Raw genomic sequence first — 17058 nt, 5'->3', positions numbered from 1 at the left:
TTAAAACTAAGGCAAAAGTTAATTAGCAGCAAAACAGGTCACTAATTAAGAAGGTGGTTAGAATGAAAACCTGCAACCATTGCGGTCATCCAGGACCAGAGTTCGACACCCCTGCTCTAGATGAACAGGCGTATAGGCATGTGGTTCTGAAATGCCCCTAAACATGAGTCACATAACATGGCAGACACCTCTCACCCACAAAACAATCTGGCTTAAAGTAACTACAAATGAAGCAAGTACCCAAGAGACTAGCAAAATTGGAGACTACCTTGTATAAGTTGTAAGAAACCATCCAGAACCGCTAATCTAAAATAAAAGTCACCATAAATCAAGGTCTTTGAACAGATATAGTAAAAACAGCACTCCTGAATCCCTGAGATTAGCTCCTGGAACATTTAAATCTGTGCCAGTATAAAAACAATAAAACATGTTAACATGCAAAATTTTGGATGATTGCTTACTGCCCAGCACTCATTACTACTATGATAGGCTGCATCTTGTGACTTTGCATTGTATCTTCTTCTTCTTTCGACTGCTCTCATTAGGGGTTGCCACAGCAGATCATCCAAAATTGTTGTCCACATATTGATTTGGCAAAATTTTACACCAGATGCCCTTCTTGACGTAACCCTTCCCCTTTATGCGGGCTTGGGACGAAAAAACACACTGGTTTCTGCGATGGAATCAAACTCTAATCCATGATCTTAACAGAGCTTCTTGTTAATCTAACTCATCCATTTATTCAGCACCCCATTACTGTTCAGCTTGGCTCATTACTGCTGTCTGTTTGCAACATTGGCGTGGTGATCAATGACCAGCTGTCCTTCACTGACCACACTGCAATGGTCTCTCCGCTTTATAGATTCATTCTATACATCTAAAAGATCAGAAGACCTGACAGAGAATGCAGAACAATTCCTGGTCCAAGCTTTGGTCTTGCCACATCTGGACTACAGAAACCCTCTGCTGGCAGGAGCACCAGCAGGTGTCACCAAGCAGTTGCAGATGACTCAAAATTTAGTGGCACATCTGGTGTTCAACCAGCCAAGGTGGGCACATGTCACTCTTCTTCTCATATCTCTACATTGGCTCCCTGTAGTGGCACATATTATGTTCAAATCCTTGATGCTTGCCTGAAGAGTCATGAACGGGTCAGTACCTATATATATGGAGATGATTGTGAAGACCAAGCTCCTTCTTGACTGTTCAGGTCTGCTCATGAATGGCGTCTGGTGATGCCATTTCTGTGTAGTATCAAATCTCAATCCTGACTCTTTTCATGTGTAGCTCCTAACCGGCGGAAAGAGTTACCCACCTCCATGTGTTTAGGAAACGCTTGCAGACTCTCTTGTTTGGTTAATTTCTGACTAGCGGATATTAGCTGTTGGGTGTTTGCAGTCTAGGAATTGTAACTAAATTGTATTTTGTTCTGAACTCTTCACTTGTGATGATCAATGTTGTAACCTTGTCCTGTAACATTTGTTCCCAAACAGTCCCCTTGAGTGATGTTTACTCGATTATGTTGACCTCCTTTGTAAATTGCTTTGGGTAAAAGAGCTGTGTACAAACCAAACTACACTTTATACATAGGAAGAACAGTAAGGGAGGGAAAGAAAGCTATAAGAGAAGAGTGATAGTACACTGGTGTGTCCTCCTTAGGGTGTTGCCATGTACCTCTGTGTGTGCTGCATTTGGCTGATATGGAACAGTTTTATGCTTGGCTTAATATCCAGATGACATTATGAATATTGTTCAGTACATTGTTTTGCCCTGATACAAGAAATAATATTACAAGATGTAAGCAGACCAAAGACTGCTTGACAAGTTGAGAACACAGATGGTCTGTTTTGTAGTATGAAGTTTAGCAGCACCCTTACTAAAATTTGATGAGCACTAGTGCAAAAAAATATTTAGTCATGCAAAATTAAATTAAATTTAACTGAAAATGGTCATTAATGAGATACATCTAGTGTATAAATTACAAAATGGTCATTAGTCATAAATACGCTTTATGGAGCTATAGGATTAATAACACCATTAAACTTTGTATACTGAAATCAAGTAGGAAACCATGTTAATATTAAAAATAATGTAGTCACTGTGGGCCCCCAGCCCCATAGGCCCCAGTGTAGCTGGCCCATCCACACGGCCCATAGTTACGTCACTGATCTTGAGGTAAGCGCAATAGCCTAATGTTATACAAACTACGTTCTGAACATTAATTGAGTAAAATGCGCTGTCAAGTACATTTATAGGGACTGGTTTACAGAGTGCACAGGACACATTTCTGGCTCATTTGAACCTTTAACTGTACTGTCAGGAAACATAGTTGCTAAGAATTTCTCGTGTTGTTATATCAATGCACTAACAAGGTACATAGAATCCATCCATCCATCCATTTTCCAACCCGCTGAATCCGAACACAGGGTCACGGGGGTCTGCTGGAGCCAATCCCAGCCAACACAGGGCACAAGGCAGGAACCAATCCCGGGCAGGGTGCCAACCCACCACAGGACACACACAAACACACCCACACACCAAGCACACACTAGGGCCAATTTAGAATCGCCAATCCACCTAACCTGCATGTCTTTGGAATGTGGGAGGAAACCGGAGCGCCCGGAGGAAACCCACGCAGACACGAAGAGAACATGCAAACTCCACGCAGGGAGGACCCGGGAATTGAACCCAGGTCCCCAGGTGTCCCAACTGCGAGGCAGCAGCGCTACCCACTGCGCCACCGTGCCGCCCTACATAGAATCAAATATCACAATATGCCATACATAGCGACCTCACAACATTATATGTTAGGAACAAAGATATATAAAAATATGGTAAAGTAGAATTGCACTTCCGCCCAGTAATATATTAGGTAAATCCTATATAAAATTAACACAAACATAATTTTTCTTCAATGGAGGACAATAGAAACGAGGTATAAACAGAGATTAATTGTTTTCCCCTTCCACTTTCAGACATGAAGACCATGGCAAAGATGGAGAACCCTGCATTTTATAGGATTTAAAAGATCACCTCGATTCCAACATGGTGTCAGATAAAGACCAACATCAGAGGAATCACTGAATTTAAAGCCTCGACTTTTCATTGTTTTTTTTAGTAAATTTAATAAGGATACTTTTTACAATGTGAATTTCCTATTTGGATTAATAAAGTATCTATCTATCTATCTATCTATCTATCTATCTATCTATCTATCTATCTATCTATCTATCTATCTATCTATCTATCTATCTATCTATCTATCTATCTATCTACTTACCCAAATTATTATGTTTTGTTATTATCACTGCAACATTTAAAGAGAAGCATTGTTGTATTTCTAACTTTGTTGTACTGTGTGCTTATAATCCTGTAATGATATTAAGCTTTAATTATGACATTACGACAGAAATAGTCAAGTTTTTTTGTAAGTATGCCGACTATCACTTTGTTTCTGGTCTTGCACCCTCACACTTCTTATACTTATTTCCAATAATTTCCCCCAAATCGGTAAATATTAGAATAAAATAAATATGAACAAAGAGGCATAACAGGGAAGCTGAATAAACCTCTCACATGTGTGATCTGTAACTTTTATCCACAGCCTACCGTATGCCATTTTCACAATGTAGACTAGTGGATGAATTTGGGTCCAAATCACACATTGTTCACTTCACCTAAATAGTCCATTTTTTAAACTCTATTCATTTTTCAGTCCCTACCGGTTAACATTTTTGAAACTTTAAAATATATTTGAAATATACATGAGAACCCTCCACAATCTTTTGTGCTATTAAACTTTAAAACTTAAAAGGTAAAGGTCACATTAGAAAGTCTGCTATGCATTTACATCTCCATTTTCATATATAAAAGTAAAGGGGAGTTATTTTTTTTAGCAAAGCACTGTATTTGAATATTCAGATAAATCTGAACCTCTATCCAGTCTCTGTAGAATCATGGAACTTCTGCTATTTTTAGAAATCCACGTATTCCAATGGATGACAGGAAGCCAAAACCTTCCTCAGCAACATTAGGTACAAGGTAAGATCCAGCTTTGCACAGGTCATCAGCCTACTGGGAGACCTACTAACACACATATCCACACAAACTCCTTCAGGCCAATTCAGAGTCACCCAGTAACCTGACAGTGACAAGGGCAGAACATGCCAACTGTGCAGACAGCGACTGGGTCAGGATTTCAGTCTGGACCCTGCAGCAGTGACAGAGAGAGCAGCGTTAACCAATGTGCTACTGTGCTGCCCTAAGGACATTATTATCTACAGATGTTTTATAAATAAAACAAATGGGAATTACATTTTAAAGGTCATGGAAATGACAGGCAATATCATTTCTGCACAACATAAAAAATAAATGTTTTAATAACAGCATGAAATATGTTTTAATAGTCAGTTTTTGGTTCTGTTTCTTGTAGATAGAGCAAAACTTGAAGAAGAATAAGAGCCCTATTAACTATTGTGAAAACTCACCAGGCTTACAATTTTCTTTTAGATAAATGTAAGTATTTTTATGCCTGTATCTGCAATGTACTGAAATTATAAGAGAAAGGAAAGTACTGGGAAATATTTAAGTCTTTTTGATCCTGTCTTTTGAAACATTTGCTTTTAAAGACAACGTCTTTTAATATATGCTCTCTCTGTTGATTTTTTTGGTCCCTGGGTATTTAATAAAGTATTAAATAAACATCTTATATATAAACCAAGGAAGCAGTGATCTGCACATTGTGTGCTTTTTGTGTTATTAATAAGTATAGTTAATAAGTAAGTTTAAATTACAACCCAGCCTGGAAAGCTTTCTTTATGAATTACTTAGTCTATCTCAACATCCATATTTTTGTTTTTTTAAAGCTCAGATTTCTCTACTAATTGGAAATCAGTATACAAATTGCTTCAAATTTAACTCTTTATGTTTGTATTAAGAAAATATTTAATCATTCCTCATTAACATAGGTATCACTTAACATTTAAATCTGTAAGTGACAGAAAATGACTGAAGGTGGATATGGTGTGACTAAATGGATCAGAAAAAGGGAGAATTCAGTCTAAGGCAAAAACTGAAGATCTGCATGAGCTCATGGTATTGAAATTACACTTGGGTGGATTTCTTGATTGGAAATTAACATTCAAACAGTAATCCACATTAATAAAAGGATGCATGGCTGCCTGTGTGTCTGTCCAGTTGTTATGTCTCTGTCAATCCAAAATATAACGCTATGCCAGTATATTATACTATTAAAATTATCAGTGATTTGAACAAACGTTAAATTCAGCAAATTCATACGGACGAAAGACAAGTGGAAACCTTTTCTATATGTCCCACTTCAAAAGACACCCTTACTGCTACACACACACAATGCCATGAATCCCAGTTTTAGTCTATGTACAGTAGAATCCTTCTTTCTCAAATGTGGACACACTGAAATGGCCATGCTGTTTTTGTTAAAATCCTTAGATTTATATGTAGTGCCAGTGAGGAAGCTAGGCAGGCACTTGTGTAATAGAAAAGGACCAGGAGATGAACCCGTTAGTCAAGATACAGGAGAGGATCAAAACCAGAATGTCAAACGATCATTCATTTAAATCTGAAAGGTTAACTAAAAAACAAAGTCTCAAAAATCTGTAGGTTAATGAACCAGGGAATGATTTAACTAAACACTTATCTCACAAAACAATTCATATTTTGCAATTCAGACTTCATTATACAATATTTTCACAATATTAAACCTTCATCTGCGGTGGGTTGGCACCCTGCCCAGGATTGGTTCCCTGCCTTGTGCCCTGTGTTGGCTGGGATTGGCTCCAGCAGACCCCCGTGACCCTGTGTTCGGATTCAGCGGGTTGGAAAATGGATGGATGGATGGATAAACCTTCATAAAAGAAATGCACTGCATGAATAACTTTACATATTATTAGACATTTGTAAATCAAAGCATTGCAAAATAAATTCGTATCAGTATGCAAATACGCAAGTTTTAACATATGTTTTTGTAAGGCTCTTCTTTTCACATTAAAATAAAATAATCTTAAATATTGTAACAAACACTATGATGGAAAGGCACACACCAAATGACATTTAGGCCTTGTTTAATTAACAATGAAAGAAAATAGTTTCTCAGTAGATCTATAAATAACTTATAATGTTATATTTTCCTTTAATAAAAACAACAATGTCAGCACTCTGCATGAAGCTGAGACCTCTCCACCCTGACAACATCCCCTTAACTCACCGGCTACAGATGTAGCAGGGACAGATGTATTGTTTGGCCAGAAAAGCAAGTTTTGGGAATTTGTCGGCTATCTTTGTCTGCCTAGAGGGCTGCTGTTGAGAGAAATGCATGATCCACTGCTGTATTTTGCCTCTTTGCTATTCCTCAATCATATCAATAAAAGATGTGTGACCATCTTGAGCACTCACTCTCACATCCATGGCTCGTGAAAATGGCAGTACCTGCAGGTTGCTGCTCCCGGGAGTGTTTGAATATATAATGACGACTGTGCCAATACACTGGTAAGTTTGTGCCTTCCGGGCCCCAGTAGAGTCCAATTTGAAAATAAGCCTATGAATTCAGCAGTGTATTTATGAAACAATGTTTCGATTTGCTGTGCTTGTCTAAGGATGATACTCACTAAATTAGGTGTATGTGCAAACCACTAAATCTGCAGTCCCAGCCCACTTTCTTGTATAGTTATGGCAGAAACGTGCCGACAGGTTCTCACCTTCACATCATTAAACCGGTGGTGAATAACAGTTCTTCCAAAGTGCACCTAGTTTATCATGTTATATACATTGCTTCATCTGTGATATATCATCATCCTAACGGTGATGTCACTTCCACACCCATATCCTTAATGACAGAGAGTGGTATCTAGAAAACAGGAAACAAAAGGGCATCATTGTAAATCTAAAATATGATTTAGAAAATTGACAATCAGAACAAAAGTAAATAAAAGTAAAACTAAGTTCAGCAAATTTCAAAACCATAGAAAAGAAATGACAAATGTGCTATGTTCACGAAAAATGAATGAAAGATAACACATGTAGCCATTTTGAGGCTTCAGTTTTGTTTGTGGGTGATGCTCTTTAGTGTCATATAGTGTCAATTAAATAAAGAGAAAACTGAAATTTTAGTGATTGGCAATAATGGATACAATGAGGCTATTAGAAATAAACTGGATGCATTTGGATTAAAACTCAAAACGGAGGTAAAAAGCTTAGGGGTAACTGTTGACTGTAATCTAAATTTTAAATCGCATATTAATCAGATCACTAGGACAGCTTAAGAAACAACTTAAGAAACATAGCAAAAGTTAGACCTCTTATATCATTGAAAGATGCTGAGAAATTAGTTCACGCGTTTGTTTTCAGTCGACTAGATTACTGTAACGCACTCCTCTCAGGACTATCCAAAAAAGACATAAATCGTTTGCAACTAGTGCAGAATGCAGCTGCTAGAATCCTTACCAGGAAAAGAAAATCCGAGCACATTTCTCCAGTTTTGATGTCACTACACTGGTTACCTGTGTCATTCAGGATTGACTTTAAAATTCTGCTTATGGTTTATAAAGCCTTAAATAATCTCGCCCCATCTTATATATCGGAATGTCTGACACCTTATATTCCAAATCGCAACCTCAGATCCTCAACTGAGTGTCTCCTTAGAATTCCAAGAGCAAAACTTAAAAGAAGTGGTGAGGCGGCCTTCTGCTGTTATGCACCTAAAATCTGGAATAGCCTGCCAGTAGGAATTCGCCAGGCTAATACAGTGGAGCACTTTAAAAAAACTGCTGAAAACACATTACTTTAACATGGTCTTCTCATAACTTCACTGCAATTTAAATCCTGATACTCTGTATATCCAATTCATTATAATAACTATTCATGGTGGCTCTAAAATCTGTACTAACCCCTATTCTCTCTTCTGTTTCCTTTTCCGGTGTCCTTTTTGTCCTTCTACTCAAAGCACCATGATGTTCCAACAGTGATGGATGGATTAAAAGCCAGAAGTCTGTATGACCATCAGCATCAAGTGACTCCGTGAGAACCCGAACTACAAAGAGGACTATTTCATTTTTGTTAGGTAGAATGCCCAGAGGGGACTGGGCGGTCTCGTGGCCTGGAACCCCTGCAGATTTTATTTTTTTAAAATTTTTTTTGTTTTTTCTGTCCACCCTGGCCATCGGACCTTACTCCTTTTCTATGTTAACTAATGTTGTCTTATTTTAATTTCTTATTTTGTCTTTTATTTTTCTTTTCTTCATTATGTAAAGCACTTTGAGCTACTTTTTGTATGAAAATGTGCTATATAAATAAATGTTGTTGTTGTTGTTGTTGTCATCAGTCATGAGCATTGCTATCTTTGTTTGTTATTGCTATAGTCACTGAAGACCAAGTAATTGTTGGACTTTTGGGAGTTTTATTTTGACTTTGAATTTACATATTGACCATGATAATCAATTTTGATTGATTGTCTAGTTTCTTGACTCTTGCCTACTTCTTGACTAGCTCTTGCTCTTTTACACTTTAACACATTTTTTCTTGTGTATAACCATTTCGTTTCTCCGATTCTAACAGTCCAGAATCACAATAATTGATCAAAACTATGCTCCCTTTGCCTACTTTGACTATGTTAGAAACAGGCGGCAAACAAGTGTTTTGTACTGCCTGAATGAGACTGAAATTTTTTTGAAATGGACCAGAAGAAGAAACATAGTCAGAGACGTGCAAAGTTTGTTAACTAGAAGGCAATCTTTAGTAAAAAAAATATGGAAAATCCAAAATCGTCGTCAAAGAGGTCTTTTTAAGACAGACAATTCAAAGAAATGATCATCGTAAGGTTTACAAGTTTTTATCCACTTTCGGATAAATCAGAAGTAAAAAAGCAATCTTTAAATAGTCATGTTGATGATGTCATCGTAACGCCATCCCAGTGAATTGTGGGAAACATTGCCTATGTAACAAATCTCAAGACACCCACAAAGTATCAGCGGCTATTTTTTATACACAATGGCGTTAAACGATAAAATTAAAAATATCAAACTTTTTAATAAAGCCTTGCACAAAAACCAAGCTGCAGAAGTTAATTCCTTAGGTGTGAAAAACCCTGAAAAGACACCCAGAACATCATGATAACATTAGAAAAGCGCACAAAAATTTAAAGAAGAATAGTATGTACAGTATATACAATAAAACTTGTCTCAGTGCAATGGTGTAAAAACGCCTTGAGTTCTTTCAATGCATTCATTATTTTTATCACCATGTGTCTTTCTCCTGTGGCTCATCCATATCTGAAATATAATTTTGGTGCACACAGCCATGCATTTAATAAAGCAGTGCATGGAGCACCACTGTTCTAGCAGGCTCTTGCATGATGAATCCACACTTGCCAAATGCAACAAAATTATATAGGAGATGTATGGCAGCCAGTAAAGAATATTGACATAAAAAAGAGTGCAGTCCAAAAAGCTGATCCAAAAACATGACAGGATCTCATATGACTTTGGAACCACTGGCACAGGCAATTTACAAAGCCACACTCATTTTAACAGTAAAATGTCAAACTTTCACCATTTCACTTCAGACATAATGAGAAAAAATTGATTGTGTGAGCAAAGATGAATCTACAAATAAAATCCATGTTGGTATCATTTAAATATTAAAAAGGGAAATTTCATGCAGGATCAATCAGAATACAGAATTGAAAGGCTGATATCTAACTTGAAGGCGATCCTAAGGACAGCTACCATTCACAGATAACCTAAATGAATAGCCATCTCAATAACATTTAATTCACTCATTTACTCCCTTAGTGAACAGTAAAGCTCTTCTGGAAATGGCTGTTAAAGTCTGCTGGGGTCTGGTATCAGCAGATCTGTCAATGTAAACAGAGTGAAGTCTACAGGTGATTGGCAGCTAACAGACAGTATTTATTTCCCTGCAGTAAGTACTAGAAATGTGTGAATAAGCAAGATTACAGCGAATCTGGAGTTTATAAGGCTCTCGTTTCTCCAGTCCATTCTTCTAATCTGTTTTGCTCTTTTTGTTGGGACCTGCAGGATGTCACTTGACTTTGGCACAACAAAGCCCTCATTGTTAACCTCATTGTTGAATGTCAGTGCCTGATAACAGTTTGCAGTTGTTTTCTGTGGTGCTGAACTGAATGCCAGAGCTGCAAATCCCAAACATTCAGTCGTGTGCATCGCTGTGGAGATGAACATCTTTGGGACACAGCCCTACACAGGCCAACACCAGGCTCTGAGCCAATCCGCTAGACTAATTACTATTCTGAGACAGATGTTGTTCCTTATCTGCCTGAGTTTCCTCCTGCTTCAGTTTTGGTGTCCAAGTGCTTGGATTCTGGCCAGCTTGAAACCCTGGAAGAGAGGAATATAACAACACAGACATAAGCATTTGAGGAGGCCTTTTGGCTAACAGCACATTCATTTATTATCTACTGACCACTTAAGTCCTGACCTGCCTGCTTCCTACTAGCTGCAGATGTCTATATCAGTCAAATCATTCCTCCTGTAAGGCCACACTTTGTTTAAAAAAGCAGTATGTTCACTGATATGATATCATAATCCCATATTGTTTCTGTCTTACAATGTGCCTTTCCAGAAATTAATGGAAATGGTTATCACACAGCTCTCAGTTTCACAGGGGAAGTGAGTTGGTAGTAATGAAGGAGTCTATGTCTTCCTTGTCTTCTTTCTTGCTAAGTTGTATAGATTCAGTTTCTTCCAGTTATCTTTATGATTTTGCCTTCTTAGTCACGTCTTTGGATGTGGTACATTTTTTTCAAGCCTTTTAAAGATCATTAATGGTTTTTGTATAATGTGCAATTGAAAAATTCCTATAGTAAATCAAGTAAGATCTTCACATTGCATTGTGAAACTCTATATATGGGACTTATATATGAGATATAGCCCGGTATGCTATTTTCCTTTCTTAACTGTTTTCCTTGCATTGTCTTGATGCAGACACGCAGCTACAATTAAGTACCACATTATGGGCCTGATATAAGCAACCATTTCCTTTGTTTTTTTTTTGACATTTGTATGTTTCTGTCTGCCATCACTCAATGCTAACCAAAGCCCCCAGCAACACCTCCTGCTGCTGTTGATATGGCAACAACAAATACTCTGGGATTATTTGAGGTTCATTGGCCAGGTTTTCATCTGAATGATTTTTTTTGCAAAAAATGTTTTAACACTTTATTAATGTTTGTCGATGTAGGAAATGGAAACGGTAATCATAGGTAATATTTTACAAATATCAATAAGAATTTCTTCTGTTCAATTTAAGTGGATAAGTTGTTTGATGAAATGTTGCAAAAAATTAGTGGAAACATTTAAACGGGAAAAACAATATGTTTACTTAAAAAGGAAAAGCAATACGTTTACACATAGCAAGATTTTCATCATTTGCCTCTTCAGTAACAGTTTGCCTATTTACACTCAAACTTCAGCATACTATGTACTTTGAAAACCATCTTACTTGATACTGTACAGACACGTATCAGAATTGGAATTGAGCTAGTAATAGAAAAAAATTTGCTGCAAGCAGGACTGTTCTGTCATACACGCACCATCCTGCAGATGGCTGTGAAAATGACAAGTAATAACTTAACTATGAAGAGAGGAAGTTGGGCAGATATCAATATCTAGGGTGGAAACATCAAACACATGTCATTGACGTTACCAATATATTCAGGGTAACATAATATTAACAAAAATACCATTGTTTCCTTTCTGTATGAGGTTTTGCCTCATGTCATGTCATTGTCAAACCTGCATGGGGGGGTGCTAGAGCCCATCCCAGCTAGCATAGGGTGCAGCAAATAAACACTGGACAGGGCACAAGTCCATCACAGGGCAAACACACACACAGACACTCCAATCACACACACACATTAGGGTTAATTTAGAAGCACCAGTCTACCTTACCTGCATGTCTTTGGACTGTGGGAGGAAACAGGAGCACCCGGAGGAAACCCACACAGACACGGGGAGAACATGCAAACTCCACACCGGGAGGACCTCAGACATGAACCCTGTCTCCTCACTGCGAGGCAGCAGCACTACCACTGCACCACTGTGCTACCCCAGATTTGCCACATGTAAATGGTAAATGCATGTCCATATACATTTCAATAAAGAATATTTTACATAGACTTGGACTTTGAATTAATTTAATATTAATAGCCTAACATGAATTAACACATATGTTAACATAATGGAAATAACTTCTGTCACACACATGTGTTTAGGAGGTAGCCAGCATGTTTCTGGACTTCTCTAGCGCCTTCAACACCATCCAACCTCTGCTCCTTAGAGACAAGCTGACAGAGATTGGAGCAGATTCATACCTGGTGGCATGGATCATGGACTATCTTACAGACAGACCTCAGTATGTGCGTCTCGGGAACTGCAGGTCTGACATTGAGGTCAGCAGCACAGGAGCGCCGTAGGGGACTGTACTTTCTCCGGTCCTGTTTAGCCTATATACATCGGACTTCCAATACAACTCGGAGTCCTGCCACGTGCAAAAGTTCGCTGATGACACTGCTATCGTAGGCTGCATCAGGAGTAGACAGGAGGAGGAGTATGGGAGCCTAATCAAGGACTTTTTTAAATGGTGCGACTCAAACCACCTACACCTGAACACCAGCAAAACCAAGGAGCTGGTGGTGGATTTTAGGAGGCCTAGACCCCTCATACCATCAAACTGCCTTCCCCTATTGGCCATTCCACAGCTGAGACAGCACTAGGCCAGCCAATCCGATGAAAGGATTCCTCTACCTGACGATTCCTGTAATCCTCCATTAGAAATTACTTTAAATTAGGTAAGAAAACAAATTGGCAGTTTGGCAGTGGCACCAAGTACCACATTTGAGTACCAAGGTCAGAAAGAGAATAGGTGAGGGTTAGTAACAAATTACAATTATCATATTACTTATGTTTTAGTGCTAATGACTAACAACAGTTATGCAGGCTGCACAGTTAATCAGCAGCTCTAGTCAGGATATGCTAAACTGAAGTAGTGAGTCTTCAGCCGGGATTTGAAAGCTGAGACCGAAGGGGCATCTCTTATAGTAGCAGGCAGACCATTCCACAGTTTATGGGCCCTGTTATTAAAAGCTTGATCTCCCATTGTTATTTTATTAATCCTTGGAGTCATAAACAGACCGGCATCTTGAGATCTTAATGTACATTCTGGTTTGTAAGTCATGATAAGTTCAGACAAGTAAGATGGACCTTGGCCATTTAAAGCTTTACATATGCTTTATATACTGTAAGGTTGATCTTCAAATTTATTTACAAATTCATCAGCACTATTATTATTGTTAGGAGGAGTATAGGAACCTAATCAAGGACTTTGTTAAATGGTGCGACTCAATCCACCTACAACTGAACACCTGCAAAACCAAGGAGCTGGTGGTGGATCTTAGGAGGCCCAGGCCCCTCATGGACCCCGTGATCATCAGAGGTGACTGTGTGCAGAGGGTGCAGACCTATAAATATTTGGGAATGCAGCTGGATGATAAATTGGACTGAACTGCCAATACTGATGCTCTGTGCAAGAAAGGAGAGAGCCGACTATACTTCCTTAGAAGGCTGGCGTCCTTCAACATCTGCAATAAGATGCTGCAGATGTTCTATCAGATGATTGTGGCGAGCGCCCTCTTCTACTCGGTGGTGTGCTGGGGAGGCAGCATAAACAAGAGGGACACCTCACGCCTGGATAAACTAGTGAGGAAGGCAGGCTCTATTGTAGGCACAGAGCTGGACAGTTTAACATCTGTGGCAGAGCGATGGGCGCTGAGCAGACTCCTGTCAATCATGGAGAATCCACTGCATCCACTGAACAGTATCATCTCCAGACAGAGAAGCAGCTTCAGCGACAGACTGCTGTCACTGTCCTGGTCCACTGACAGACTGAGAAAATCATTCCTCCCCCACACTATGCAACTCTTCAATTCCACTCGGGGAGGTAAACGTTAACATTATTCAAAGTTGCTGTCTGTTATACCTGCATTTTTATCACTCTTTAATTTAATATTGTTTTTTATCAATATGCTGCTGCTGGAGAATGTGAATTTCCCCTTGGGGATTAATAAAGTATCTATCTATCTAGCAAGCCCTAAGGTGAGTGAGTAAGAGATGAAGGGTTGATTTCTGACACTAACATATCTCTTCACCAAAAGAAACATAAACAATAACTTACCGGTTCCTCAATCCTGCCATTACTCTACTCCATTATTTCCTCAATTCATTCCAGACGTCACTTCTTCCTCTCCCAACGGGATGACGTCACTTCCTACTCCACCTGATGATGTTACTTCTGTCCCTTTATTTTGATTTCATTTCCTGCCCTTTTCTGTATATATATGGTGAACTATTCCCCAGCCTCAAGTAATTTTGTGTTGATCCCTTTGATGAAGGTTTGCTTTACGTCCGGTGGACATTATACCCGGCCATTCCCCGTCTTTTTGTGAAGGTGTCACAAGTCTTCTTTGGTTATTACACTTCATACAAATAAAGTTTAAACTTTTGCTTACCATATGTGGGTGACAGTGAAAATTACAGCTGCTTGCAGTGATGGCATGTCTGAAATAGGAAAAAAAAACAAATAAAGACAAGAAAGTACCAGCCTTAGCATGATTATTTATGGTTTATTAAGCTAAAACCAAGGATTATTTATCTGAACCTGATCAGTTTTTCCTTATAAAATAGTAAACTTTTAGGAAGGTATCTTTAGAGTGGGTATGCTTAAAAAATGTACACTAATTAAGAACATTTGCTCCCATAAGGTTACCGTCAAACAGCATAGAAGTGTAAGAAGGTGAATGTAGGTCAAAGCTGGAGAAGAGGAAGAAGGATCTGGTGTAGACAATTGCAATCACGATGGTGAGAATGCCATCAACATGTCACACATCAGCTAAATGTTTCTCCCGCCCAGTGACTATGATGGATTGCTTAACCAATACTGCAAGTTAAATGTAAATTGTTGGAAATGTTGCCATGTTTTCATATAACATAAAGTGTGGCACCACGCCAATAACTTATTCATTTGAAAAAGTAAGAATTCAATTTGTGTAAAGAAATTAATTAGGCATATATTGGAAAAGAATCCAAAATTGTTGGTATGTAACAAAACTTTAGCATCTTCCCTGCCTTTTTAGGCCTTGCTATAGCTGGCTGGATGTATCCTGCTGCCTGTGTCAATTTTGCTTTTAAGCGTATGCCATAGTCATCTGACACTGCCATTTTCAATTCTCCTTCATGCTGTGCTGTATAGACTGCTCAATGGGAGGTAGTTCACTGGGGCCAGCGGCAGAAGTTCGTGGCTCCTGAGGTGGTCAGTGCTGATTGCATTAATGACTTGGCAGTGTGACACTATGTGCATGACCATACACTTAATTTAAGCTCCTGTTCTGCTGCCAGTTACTGCTTCATATTGTTTGAAATTTGGTAATTTTCACTACTTTGTAAATGTAAATAAACAACAGTAGTAGATCTACAGTAATATTGACCCCAGCAGATCCCATGAAGAATGTCACACAATTCTTTCTGCCAGTACCTTGATCACAGAATTGTCTTTGAATATTTTCCACTGTTTACATTTTTTAATTCTACCAAAGGCATTATTCTGAATATCTTTTAAGAATACAACAAAATAAAACAACATAAAGTATGTTAATTATGAAAGATTTTTAAAAGCCATTGGCTAGTAAGCAATTGTGCCCTTCTTATTTCCCCACATTTAGTGCCACCAATATCTTAAAAAAAATGCCTGAAAGGGATTGTCTTGGCGTTTTTCAGGGATAAAAAGGCCATATTTTTCATTTGCAAATCTGTTAAAGTATTTCAACCAACAAGGTGCCATTTGAATTCATTTTCCTGTTGTCTCCTACATGTTGTCGTGGACGGCAACCCTTACTTATCTGGGAAGCCTCCAATCTGGAAGGACCAGAGAAGAGAACATGCAGAGGGCATGTTCTCCCCCAGAGTGCTAGATGGCAGCCACCCAGGGGTTGAAGCAGAGCCTCAGATCCCTACAGGGCTTCATGGGAGTTGGAGTTTGGCACAGCCCTGTTAGGTTCTGGACCATGCTAACAGAAAGTGCTCCCATGTACAGGATAAAAAGAGCCAGCTGCCACTGCTCCAGGAACCAGAGTCAGGAGGAAGAGGGACGACACTTGCTGGAGAAGGAGTGAAGGCAGAAGACAAAGAGAGACACAGATACAGAGATAGAGAGAGAGAAAGAGAAGACAAAGGGTTGCAGAGTGTGCTGCTTTGTGTTTTTGTTACTGTGCTTATTCATGCTTTTTACTGTGCAGCACAGGTGGGAAACTATTGGGAAGAGTTTCCCACAACTAAATAAAGCCTGTGTGTTGTGCTGGACTTGGGCCTTGTGTCTGTGTCAGGTTTGGGGAGCTGGAGCATCCCCTGCAGGCCACATGTATAGTCTTTCAATATTTGCAATATGCTACTTCTCTTTAGCATTACAAAGTATTTTCTTTTCCAGAAATTGTTTCAATTGTTCCTAAAGGTTGAATCAAGACGGTTGGAAATATATCTAAAGTAAAGCGGAGACACTTAAAGACTACAGTGAAAGAGTAGTCAGAGCAGGGCAGAGATCAATACACTAAAGGACAAAAAGGTTTGGCTAGTAAATTGACAAGGAACAATGGGCTTGAAGACAGAAGCAAAACAAGGTCAGAAGGAAAAAACCAAAGCATAATTGAAAATAAATCTCACATAAGAAAATGGTCTTTTTTAAAAGTTTACACAGTTCTTCTCTTAAATAAGATAACCACCAAGTGCATGTGCTTGTTATCTATGCCCCAAGGTATGATCTTGGAGAATTTAAATGGGAAGTTGTAACCAGGAAATAAGCAAATTGAAGTTTTGGAATGCAGAGTTGAAAAACAGCAGAGGGCCAAAATGTGATAATGGCAAAATAGTTACAAAATTTAGCCAGAAGAACTTACTAAAACTCAAAGCCAGAACACATGGCCAAAGAATCCAAATATTAAAC

The sequence above is a fragment of the Erpetoichthys calabaricus genome, chromosome 5 (assembly GCF_900747795.2).
Source record: "Erpetoichthys calabaricus chromosome 5, fErpCal1.3, whole genome shotgun sequence".
Taxonomy (NCBI): domain Eukaryota; kingdom Metazoa; phylum Chordata; class Cladistia; order Polypteriformes; family Polypteridae; genus Erpetoichthys; species Erpetoichthys calabaricus.
The sequence above is the reverse complement of the archived record's forward strand: the minus strand, read 5'-3'. Positions refer to the sequence as shown.